This window comes from Ornithorhynchus anatinus, chromosome 1 (assembly GCF_004115215.2).
Source record: "Ornithorhynchus anatinus isolate Pmale09 chromosome 1, mOrnAna1.pri.v4, whole genome shotgun sequence".
In the NCBI taxonomy this organism is placed as follows: Eukaryota; Metazoa; Chordata; class Mammalia; order Monotremata; family Ornithorhynchidae; genus Ornithorhynchus; species Ornithorhynchus anatinus.
Genome location: NC_041728.1, coordinates 42,110,933 through 42,123,645, shown reverse-complemented (window position 1 = coordinate 42,123,645; position 12,713 = coordinate 42,110,933). Strand labels below are relative to the sequence as shown.

General features: G+C 42.5%; 1 protein-coding gene and 1 non-coding gene across 2 annotated transcripts in view; one reads left to right on the top strand and one right to left on the bottom strand.

The window, feature by feature from the left end:
- Positions 1-12,713, bottom strand: part of NRXN3 (neurexin 3) — a 1,784,727-nt gene that overhangs the window by 1,100,738 nt on the left and 671,276 nt on the right.
- Positions 4,600-4,737, top strand: LOC114817346. Its single transcript, XR_003765202.1, has one exon. It is a non-coding gene; the product is annotated as a small nucleolar RNA SNORA7 (small nucleolar RNA).

Below are 12,713 nucleotides of genomic sequence, written 5' to 3'. Positions count from 1 at the left end.
TGGCTTCACAAAATTTCAGAAACTGCTACCAATATAAGTAGAAAGCTTTAATCTAGACCCCTGATGACCACATATTTCTTGTCTCATCTAAAGCCACCTAAGAACATACCATACCTCATTGAGCCCAACTGAAGCAATGTAATCAAACACTGCTGTCTTTAAAATCTCTCTTTTAAGTGAGGACTCTATAATTAACTCCCCTGAGCCTGACTCAATTCTGTTATCACTGTTTCTTTAAATTCTGCTTAAGTGAGGGAAAAAACTTGAATTTGAGTCAAACTAACTCAATTCTTATTGTATAGATACAGGCAATTCTCCTTGGATCAATGTCTTTTCATAGGCAAAAACAAACAGTTGATTTAATATCTATCCATTTCCAAGTCTCAAATAATTCCAGAACCGGTCTCCTGTCTCATCTAAATACCAACAATGAAATTTGGATTTCACTTTTTGGTTGCTAAATCCAAGAAGTGACTTTGCAAGATACGTAACCATCAGATACTGCAAAGGCAAAGCCTAGTTACAACCAAATAAAAACAGAAATGTTCACAAAACTAGTCAATTAAATTTGAACAAAATTATTTTGGGTGAGTTTCCACACATTTCACGCTATAAGAAATTGACTAGTATTGACCTGTGGGAAAAAAAATGCATTAATGAAGCCAAGGGGCCATAATCAGCTTATGAAGGCAGCAAATTAGATGTGCATAATTTTCAAGTGGAAACAAGGTGATACTACGTATGAGAACTTAATTTCTACTGCAAGAAGTGCCAAGCCATTGAAAATTGGTACTTCTCTCACTGCTAATAGTAATAATTGTGGTATTTTTTAAATCCCTCACTTCAAACTGTTAGGGTAGATGCGATGCAATCATATACTCTTCCAAGCACTTAGCACAGTGCCCTGCACATAGTAAGTGCTCAATAAATACAATTGAATGAATAAAATGCAACATAGTCACCATCTCTCATTGGATTCCTAGTCTAAGAAGAAGGGAGAACTGGTACTTTAATCCCCATTTTACAGATGAGGAAACTGAGGCACAGAGTAGTTAATTGATTTGCCCAAGGTCACACAACAGGCACATGATGGAGCAGGGTTTAAAACCAAGTCCTTTCAGACTCCAAGTCCTGTGCTCTTTTTACTAGGCCTTGCTGCTTCTCCACTACTGAGTTACTCTCAGCCAGAATGCTTAAATTGGGGATTGAGGGAATGGGGAGAAGGATTTGAAGAGTAAAAGTTCTGTCTATTCCACTCGTCAAGTCTCTGCACTACAGCGGAGGACCGTAGAAGGCAACAATTAATCAATCATATTTATTGAGTGCTTACTATGTGCAGATCACTGTACTAACTGCTTAACAATGGCAGACAAGCCAGCTGATGAGGAACAGACAGGAACTGGGTGTTTCTAAAGCAGAGGTTTCCTCAAGACTGTGAGCTTGAGAAGCCTAACAGAAAAAAGCACTACTCATTCCAAGTAGCAACAGCAACAGGATAATAAAGGATCATCTTAATATGTTTGCAGTGTGGAAAGGATTGTTGCCTGCACATCACCATCTCAAGCAAAATCACAGACACTGTCAATAATTACCTTTTAGTATCACCATGTGGAAAATAAACAACAGATCTCTCTGACAAACAGCTCGATGTTTCATTAAGACAGATAATTATACACAAATGCTTTTGTAACTTAAGTCCCAAGAAGCCAACAGACAAAAAGGAACTTAAACCACATATAACAGGGATGAAAAGAACCTAGTGACGGAACACTTGAAATACAAGTTTGGCACCCTGGCAAGGAAGGTATCGGATTGAGTTGAACAGCATCAACAACCATTTAGGAGTTTACATGAGGCAGACTAACATAACAATGCTGAACACATTGCTCTGAGAGAATTCAGAAATGCTGTATCTTGAAGATAAAATGTTACGTCAAATCCAGTTCTATTCCCTGAAAAGATGTTGTCAATTTCCTCCTATATTATTTTGAGTAACTGCTTGCCAAGGGGTTGAGACAACGTAGTGAGACAAATGGCACTGCACAACAGCCCTAATAGGGTAAGCAACTTCAGTATGAAGATAGAGATACAATTGTGTTCTTCTCCTAAGCAGCAACTCACGTCACTTTTGCTTTTCTGACAGACATTCAAGGGGCCAGATTTTCCAGCAGCCATTATATCCACTGCTAATATTTTACTTCCCTGCGAGCGCTTCATTAATTTTCTCCTATTCTTTTCTAAATACCCCATGGTATTCGTGGAAGAAGGATTCAACCAAAATGCCCTATCTACCCTAGGTCTTTCCATTTAAGGGGAATTCTCATACCGTCCATCATCCATGCCCTTAAATAGAATTCAGTTTTGCAGACAATGATGACTACTGGCTCACCAATCAAAACACAGACTATGGGTCACTAGTGCTCTAGAAGTACACAATAGACAATTATTTCTGAAATGCTGCTCTTTTCTCTCCCACCCTTCCTCAGAAGGGACGCTGGTGGCAACAGTAAATTAGCGTAATAATGTCTCCATTTTGTTTTCTGCTTGCTAAGGATTCACCAGAGACCTGAAATGGTAATTTATCCCCCTTTGAATGCTGAAGATAATTAAAAATGTGCAAGTGGTTTGACCTCCCATTCATGATCACACACTAGCGGGAGAGGTTCCTGGGAAGGAGAAGCCTTTTTCAAAATGAAGTATTTACGGGAACGGTTTAAAAGCACAGTCCCTCAGAGGGACCTGATTCTGATGGCCAATTACTCTAGGAAGTCACTTGGGTCTTCCTTTATTCAAAATTCATAATTAAATCACATGGGACACTTTGTGTTTTCCATTGTCAGCAAGTGGAGGTTGGACCACTGAACCTTTTTGTCAAATCTTTGAGAAGAAAACAGTCTCTGACATTCAGGATTTGTTTGTGACACAATACTTCTGCTTCTGTCGAAAAAAATAATTCAGGATTCACTAGATCTATACCTGTACTATATAAATCAAATATATATCTGTGCATATATATGGAAAAAGTAACAGAGTCGCTATGGAATGGAAACGACTCGATGGCATTTAATAAAATAGGTAACTGCAAATAATCTATACATATACAGATTCCCAGGAATTAAAAACAGGGAATAAAACTTCCAACATAACATTGGCATTTGGAAAGTGTAATTAACTTGAGTCCGGTGTGACAAAAGGTGCAGCAAAACTGGAAAAGATGATCACCTTATTCATTTCCCTTAAAGGGCACAGCACACTGAACTGTCTCTAAACCCCTACATTACCAGGAACACATCGAATATCTCTTCATGATGAAAGAATCATCTCAGGAGCTCATCCAGTTCTTGGCTTTTCTTCCAACTCTAAACTACACTGAGCTGTTCATTTTCCTCCTGTAGTTGATCATTCCAGTTCATCTACTAAGAATTATATATACTGCACTGAATTTCTAAACTTTTTTAATCCCGCCTCCACCACTTGTCTGATGTGTGACCTTGGGCCAGTCACTTAACTTCTCAGTGCCTCATTTACCTCATCTGTAAAATGGGGATGAAGACTGTAAGCCTCATGTGAGACAAGGATTGTGTTCAACCAGATTAACTTTTATCTACCCCAGTGCTTAGTATAGTGCCTGGCTTAAATACCATAAAAAAAAACCACATTTAATTTGAAACACTGATGCCCTTCATCCTCGTCTTACATTTCTCTACTTTGGCTTTCCTATGTTTTGTGTTTTTATTAATAATAAAAAAAACCCTTCCCGATTCACCCTCTATCTAAATTAACTTGGACACACAAACTATTCTGTCAATGAAAATCAGTAGTTGGGCCTTTTCTTTCAGCTGCTCCAGAGGGGGAAATTGTTCTCCTGGGGAGGGAGGTGTTAAGGGTGTATGGAACATGGAAGCAGAGCCCTATGTAGAGGACACAGCTTCAGGTAAAGGCTGAGAAGTGGCTATGGTCTTACGCTTCAGGTAACGATAACGTCCTTGTCTGCAGTGAACATTTCTACCAATTCTGTTGTACTGGACTCTCCCAAGTGCTAGTACAGTGCTCTGCAAACAGTGAGTGCCAATTAAATGCCATTGACTGATTGATTTGTTGAGCACCTTAATTTTTTTTTTTTTTACAGAGGGCATTCACATCAATTATCTCATTTATCTCATCTTATCTGTTTGTGGTATTAGTATTACTCCACAGATGAGGAAACAGGAAGAGCAAGTAACTTTCCTGAGGTTACACAGCAGCCCATAGCAGAGGTGGGACCGGAAACCAAGTGTCCTGACTCCTAAATTTGCAGCCTGGAACTCCCTCCCCTTCATATACAGTGGACCACAGTTCTCCCCATCTTCAAAGTCCTTCTGAAATCTCATCTCCTCCAGGAGACTTTCCCTGATAAATCCCAAATATCCCCAATTTACATTTCCCCTATTGCCATTTCTCATCTAAATATTCACAATTCCTGTAGCACTTTGGTGCATGCCTTATGTGCTCTATTATTTCATCTTATCATTACATCATATAATTGCCTTCTGCTCTTCTAGAGTGTAAGCTCTTTGACAGCATGGATCATGTATATTTCCACACTCCCAAGGGCTTAATCCCCTATCAGGGTCACAACTGGAGAGTTTCCAGTACTTTACCAGTCTCGACTAGGGGAGGGAGAGTCAAGCAGAGGTCTACCCATTCCATTCCTAGCTTGGGCAATGGCTAGCAAGTGGAAGACAATCTGCTACAAGTCAAAACTCACCTGTGCTGGGCAGCAGCAGCATGGGAGAGAATCAAAGGTGGAGACTTAAGTTTACTGAATGAAAGGAGGCAATGGTAAACCACTTCCATATTTTTACCAAGAAAACTCTATGGATACACTACCGGAACAATTGCAGATGGATGTGGGACACTCTGGGAGAGATGGGTCCATGGCTTTGCTATGGGTCAGAGACCACTCAACAGCATAAGACAAAATAAGGGCTTTATATAGTGCTTTGCACACAGTAGGCACTCAATAAATGCTGTGGACTGATTGTTCTGTGTACTAGATGCACCAGTTTCAGTAGTGTCTCCTTGGAATTACAACCATCCCAGAAGTTCCACTGAGGCTCAGAGTTTCCCAGCATCTCCTATAGGACACTGGCTCAAATTATCCTGTGACTATGACTTTAATTATATTCTCCTGTCTGCCATAATCATTCCTTTTTTCAATTCTTTGGGATTCTTGTGACAATATCATTTTGTTTACAACTGTGATCGTTCTTCAACCTGCAGTTTAGGTTCTATTTTCAACCTCTCATGCTTTTCTTTTTTTTAAGTGCAAACACACTCTATCCACCTACCACATTCTAAAGAGTAACTACTAAAGATTCCTAGGCTATGATTTAAGCCAATTTGCAGTTGTTTTGCTGTGAAAAAAAACTTGGAGGAAGGCAACACCTTCACTACAGGGACTCAGAAAATGGACATCAGAACTAAAATGGATTCCCATCTCCGGGAAGGAGCTTTTCGAGCTAAAAAAATTGGATGCTGGGAATCAGTGTCATCCCTTTGACATCCATCATCTATCACACTTATCCAGTGTTGGGATGTCATATTTTTAAATGCAAACTTGTGTATCAATAACTCTGACCTTTCATTTTTCTTATGTAAAGAATTTATATCAAGCAGGATGAGTTAACTAATTGGTATATTCAAAATCATCAATAATGCTAAGGTAAGTAATCCCTACTACTCACTCTAAGTCTTTAGCCTTGATTTGTTCATTTTTCTTAGTTTTAAGTCTTGTCAACATTTAGTGCTTAGCTTCTAAACTACATGAAAGTAAGAATAGTAACCTATGGCTCTTCTTTCTCCATCTTCAATTTACTCCCTAAATCTCCTGCCTTTCATACCTGTGGGCTTCATGTATTCAGACAGCTTTCCTTTGCTGTCTGCTCTGTGCTAAGATCCTCATATTATGAGCCTTCTCCTTTCCCTGAAGTGCTCAGGAAAAATAACTTTTTAATGGTATTTGTTAAGCATTTACTAACTGTCAAAAACTATGCACCGGGGTAGGTAGAAATTAATTAGGTTAGACACAGTCCCTGTCCTGCATGGGGATCACAATCTAAATAAGAGAGAGAAGAGGAGAACTGGAGTACAGCTAAATTAAGTGATTTGCCCAACATCACACAGCAAGAATTTGGCAGAGCCAGGATTAGTGCCCAGGTCCTCTTACTCCCAAACCTAGGGTCTTCCACTAGGCCACCCTGGTTTCAGCTGCTGTTGATGTCTATGCTAAATGATGTTAGTTCAGGTTCTTGTAAAATGGTCATTTCCCTCTCAGAGTTTGCACAGGAAACTTTACTCTCTAATTGGGAAAGGTAATTTGTTCTTCAAGGCTCCTCTCCCTACCTTCCCCACCCCACACATTATTGGGAGACTCATCTTGGGGAGCCGGAATCTGTGAAGGCCACCAAGTCAGCTGTGGGAGCCTCCAATATGCCACCATCAAGTAAGAATCAAGGACAGTGCTTTTCACAGAAAAATCATTGGCACCCATGAAGGATTCTTTCAAGATCAACACCTGCAGTAGAGCTCACATGTGATATCAGGCACTTGCAGAATGGGAACCTATCACGTGGATGAGGAAAGGAGGAGGGAGTGGCTCAGTGGAAAGAGCACGGGCTTGGGAGTCAGAGGTCATGGGTTTAAATCCCGGCTCTGCCACTTGTCAACTGTGTGACTGTGGGCAAGTCACTTACCTTCTCTGTGCCTCAGTTACCTCATCTGTAAAATGGGGATTAAAACTGTGAGCCCCACATGGGACAACCTGATCACCCTGTATCTGCCCCAGTGCTTAGAACAGTGCTCTGCACATAGTAAGTGCTTAACAAATATCAACATTATTATAATCTTCAATATTCAGCCTATCACCAAATTCTTCATCTCTACCTCTGCAACATTTCTAGAATTAGCCCTTTCTTTTCCATCCATGCTGCTACAATGCAGATAAAAACACTTACATCCTGGAAACCCAGATTATGTTTCTAAAAAAAAACTGTCAGTCTTTCTCTCCCCACTTCCTCCAAAACCTCCAAGAGTTGATCACCCATCTCTGCATCAACAAAAACTCCTTACCACTACCTTTAAGACACACAATCAGCTCTCTCTGACATACCTTATCTTACTGATGTCTTACTATAACCCAGCCCACACTCTCCATGTTCCTTAGATTGTGAGGCCCCCAAGGGATAGGGACCATGTCTAATTCCTACTTGTGTTTTCTCTCCCACGGCTTAGTACAGTGCACTGCACAGAGTAAACGCTAAATACAACTGCTACTACTACTCCACTCCACTTATACCATCCTACTCACTGGACCTTGACCTCATCTATCTCACCTCCACCCTCTGGGCTAGAACTCCCTCTCACTTCATATCTGACAGGCCACTGCTCTCTCCACCTTCAAATCCCTAAAATCACATCTCCTCCAAGAGGAGTTCCCTAAATCCCCATTTTCCCTATTTGCCCTCCCTTCTGCATCATCTATGCACTTGGACCCATACCCCTTAAAAACTCAATATTCATTTCACCCTCAGCCCCCAGAATAAGAATATATAGATATTCTTGCTCTCTTCCATTTCCTCTTTCTGTAATTTATTTTAATGTCTATCTCACCCTCTAGACTGTAAACTCTTAGCAGGCAGGGATTGTGTCCAACAAATCTATTACAATGTACTCTTCCAACTATTTAGTACAGTGCTCTGCACTAGAAGCACTCAAATAACATCAGCTCCCTCAGGCTGATGTGATGCAGGGGTAAACTGAAATCCGAATCTAAGAATCCCTGTCTTTAGAGGCTGGGTCTGCCTCCTTGGATGGTCCACACTAGTGCAGGTTTTGGGGAGAGACAGGAATAGGCCAGGCTATACTGAATCTCTAATGCCCCACAAGTCTCTAAAAAACTCGATGGCATTTCCAGCATAGCAGTTGCCTCCTAGAGGCCCTCCTGAGAAGAGCTAACAAGGATCCAAATCAAGTTTCCCAAGACTTCAGGAACTTCTCAGAGATGATTTACTTAGCCTGTCCTCCCCTACCTTGTCTCTCCTACTACACCCGAACCCACATAATAATTATAATAGTAATGATAAAGTAATAACTGTGATATTCATGAAACACTTATTATGTACCAAATGCTGTACTAGGCACTGGGGTAGATACAAGATAATCAAGCCCAAGATGGGGCTTACAGTTTAAGTATCCCCATTCTACAGATAAGGGAACTAAGGCACAGAGAAGTTAACTGATTTGCTTAAAACAAAGCAGACAAGGGGCAGAGGCGAGATTAGATTCATGCTCATGCTCTTTACACTAGGCCATGCTACCAATATAAAAAGCAGATACCTTGCTCCTCTAACAACAATCAGCTCACTGTACCTCTATCTTGTCTATGCAGGCTCTGACCCCTTGCCCACAACCTCCGTCTGGCTGTAACTCCCTCCTTCTTCCTATCTGACAGAGCACTACTCTTTCCACCTTCAAATTCCTATTAAAGTCACATCTCCTCCCTCATTCTCCCCTTCTATTCACCTTCCCTTCTGTATCACTTTAGCACGTCTGTCTGAATCCCTTAATCAATTCATGGTATTTACTGAACATTTACTGTGAGCAGAATGTTGTATTAAGTGCTTGACCATTTAGCACTTTGATACCCACCCAATCCTAAGCACCACAACACTTACGAACCTATTTTTGTACTCTTCCACTTCTCTCCGTAATTTATTTTAATGTCAGTAGCCCCTCTAGACTATTAGCCCCTTGAGGGCAAAGATCATGTCTATTACTTTACCTCCCTGATTTCCTACTACAACCCAGTCCACACACTTCACTTCTCTAATGACAACCCTCTCACTATACCTCAACCTTGTCTATCTCATTGCCAACATTTCACCCACATACTGCTTCTGGCCTGGCACAGTGATAATTATGGTTCTTGTTAAGCACTTACTATATGCCAAGCACTGTTCTAAGCGCAAGGGTAGATATAAGTCAATCAGGTTCGAATCCTGGCTCGGCCACTTGTCAGCTGTGTGACTGTGGGCAAGTCACTTAACTTCTAGGTGCTTCAGTTACCTCATCTGTAAAATGGGGATAAAGACTGTGAGCCCCACGTGGGACATATCCTTACTACCCTTCCTTTCCAAAATCCTAGAACGAGTCGTCTACAATCGATGCTTAGAATTCCTTAACTCCCATTCTCTCCTAGACCCCCTCCAATCTGGCTTCCGTCCCCTCCACTCTACCGAGACTGCTCTCTCTAAGGTCACCCATGACCTCCTTCTTGCCAAATCCAATGGCTCCTACTCCATTCTGATCCTCCTTGACCTCTCTGCTGCCTTTGACACTGTCGACCATCCCCTCCTCCTCCATACCTTATCTCACCTTGGCTTCACGGACTCTGTCCTCTCCTGGTTCTCCTCTTACCTCTCTGGCTGGTCATTCTCGGTCTCCTTCGCTGGAGCCTCCTCCCCCTCCCATCCTTTAACTGTTGGAGTTCCTCAAGGGTCAGTTCTTGGCCCTCTTCTGTTCTCCATTTACACTCACTCCCTCGGTGAACTCTTTCGCTCTCACGGCTTTGACTACCATCTCTACGCAGATGACATGCAGATCTACATCTCCGCCCCTGTCCTCTCCCCCTCCCTTCAGGCTCGCATCTCCTCCTGCCTCCAGGATGTCTCCACCTGGATGTCGGCCCGCCACCTAAAACTCAACATGAGCAAGACTGAGCTCCTCATCTTCCCTCCCAAACCCGGTCCTCTCCCAGACTTCTCTATCACCGTGGATGGCACGACCATCCTTCCCATCTCTCAGGCCCACAATCTCGGTGTCATCCTTGACTCGTCTCTCTCGTTCACCCCACACATCCTATCCGTTACCGAGACCTGCCGGTTTCACCTCTACAATATCGCCAAGATCCGCCCTTTCCTCTCCACCCAAACCGCTACCTTACTGTTACAGGCTCTCGTTATATCCCGGCTAGACTACTGTGTCAGCCTTCTCTCTGAACTCCCTTCCTCCTCTCTCGCCCCGCTCCGGTCTATTCTTCACTCCGCTGCCTGGCTCATCTTCCTGCAGAAACAATCTGGGCATGTCACTCCCCTTCTTAAACAACTCCAGTGGTTGCCTATCAACCTCCGCTCCAAACAAAAACTCCTCACTCTAGGCTTCAAGGCTCCACATCACCTTGCCCCTTCCTACCTCTCCTCCCTTCTCTCTTTCTACCGCCCACCCCGCACGCTCCGCTCCTCTGCCGCCCACCTCCTCACCGTCCCTCGGTCTTACCTATCCCGCCGTCGACCCCTGGGCCACGTCCTCCCGTGGTCCTGGAACGCCCTCCCTCTTCACCTCCACCAAACTGATTCTCTTCCCCTCTTCAAAACCTTACTTAAAACTCACCTCCTCCAAGAGGCCTTCCCAGACTGAGCTCCTCTTCTCCCTCTACTCCCTCTACCACCCCCCCCTTCACCTCTCCGCAGCTAAACCCTCTTTTTCCCCTTTCCCTCCGCTCCTCCCCCTCTCCCTTCCCATCCCCTCAGCAATGTACTCGTCCACTCAACTGTATACATTTCCATTACCCTATTTATTTTGTTAATGAATTGTACATTGCCTTGATTCTATTTAGTTGCCATTATTTTTACGAGATGTTCTTCCCCTTGACTCTATTTATTGCCATTGTTCTTGTCTGTCCGTCTCCCCCAATTAGACTGTAAGCCCGTCAAACAGCAGGGACTGTCTCTATCTGTTGCCGACTTGTTCATCCCAAGCGCTTAGTACAGTGCTCTGCACATAGTAAGCGCTCAATAAATACTACTGAATGAATGAATGACAACCTGATTCCCGTGTCTACCCCAGAGCTTAGAACAGTGCTCTGCACATAGTAATCGCTTAACAAATACCAACATTATTATTATTATAGGTTGGACACAGTCCCTGACCTACATGGGTCTCTCACTCTTATCCTCATTATTTACAGATGAGATAACTGAGGCAGAGAGAAGTAAAGTGACTTGTCCAAGGTCACACAGCAGACACGTGGACTCCCTTCCTGTTCAACTCTGACAGACCATCACTCTCTCCACCTTCAAAGGTTTATAAAAGCACTTCTCCTCCAATAAGCCTTCCCCAACTAGATCCTCACTTCCTCTTCCTCCATTCCCTTCTGCATTGTCCTCACACTTGGATTGGCACCTTTTATTCACCCCTCCCCTCAGGCTCACAGCACTTATTTACATATCCATGATTTATTTATATTAATATCTGCCTCCCCCGCTAGACTGTAAGCTCCTCTTGGGCAGGGAATACATTGAATAATGTAGATTGTCTACCAACTCCATTATAATGTAATAATAATAATTATGGTATTTGTTAACTGCTTATTATGTGCCAAGTACTGCTCTAAGCTATGGGGTAGACACATGGTAATCAGGTTATCCCACATGGGGCTCACAGTCTTAATCTCCATTTTATAGATGAGGCATCTGAAGCACAGAGAAGTTAAGCAGCTTGCCCAAGGTCACACAGTAGGCAAGTGGCAAAGCCGGGATTAGAACCCACATCCTCTGACTCCCAAGTCTGTGTTCTTTACACTGAACCACACTGCTTCTCTATCAAGTGCTTAGTATGGTGCTTTGCACAAAGTAAGCACTCAATAATAGATTCATTGATTACTCTACTGGATTGTACTATCCAAAGTGTTTAGTACTGTGCTTTTCACATGGTAAGCACTCAGTAAATACCATTGATTGATTGACTATCTTTCCAGTGACATCCCAGAAGTGGCCTTTGAAGTTGGAGAGAGGAGGGTAGTGATTCTTTGGTTGCTTGATCCCAGCATCCACCTTGTGTGTGTTGGATCTTTGTAGCCCCCAGAGAGGATCCTGCTGCCTCCCCAGAAGGACACCCATCTTCCTCACTGGAGGATTAACAAAAGCTATTCTGGTTGACAGCAAAGGGTGGCTAAAAATAGCTTTAGGATCTCCTTCAATTGCAGTAAAAACACATACAGAGCATTTCTTCAAGGGTGTTCTTCATCCTTTTTGGAGACAGATTATTTGAAGAACACACAAGGGTACATTCAATGAGTTGTAAAATAATTTTTCAACAGAGTTAGAAAGATAAGAAAACTAAGTAAGCCTACAAGACAGGATGGAAGTCGGCTTGGTGTCCAGTATTAACCACTCAAATTTGTCATTACTTCATCCTCTGGTTTCCTGTCATAAATCCATAACTTGTTGAAAAACTGACCTGACATCTAAAGGCCATTTTGAGACTACCAGGGAGGACATTTATTTTTGACTTCAATTCTACCTTCTTTAGATACTTTATTTGGACAGAAACAGAATTATGCTGCCTGTTCATGCCATTGGTGTCTAGATATCCTTTTTTCTTCTTCAACCTGTTATCTCCAACATGCTTTCCTCATTTCTTCCAATTAAAGTTCAAACTTTTCACTTTCTGAAGCCCACAAAACAATGGCTCCATCTAGATCTTTCCTCATCTTCTTTTGGCTGGCTGCACTGACAATTTCCAGTGCCTTTACCTCTTTATCGACTCCATACCTGCTTCAGTGCAATCACCATTAGTAGAAAAATGTATCCTAGGGCCAAGAGAGGCCTTTGTTCTATTCCTTTTCCTGCAAGCTAGTGTATAACCAAAGCATCCTAGACATCTGGCTGCCTAGA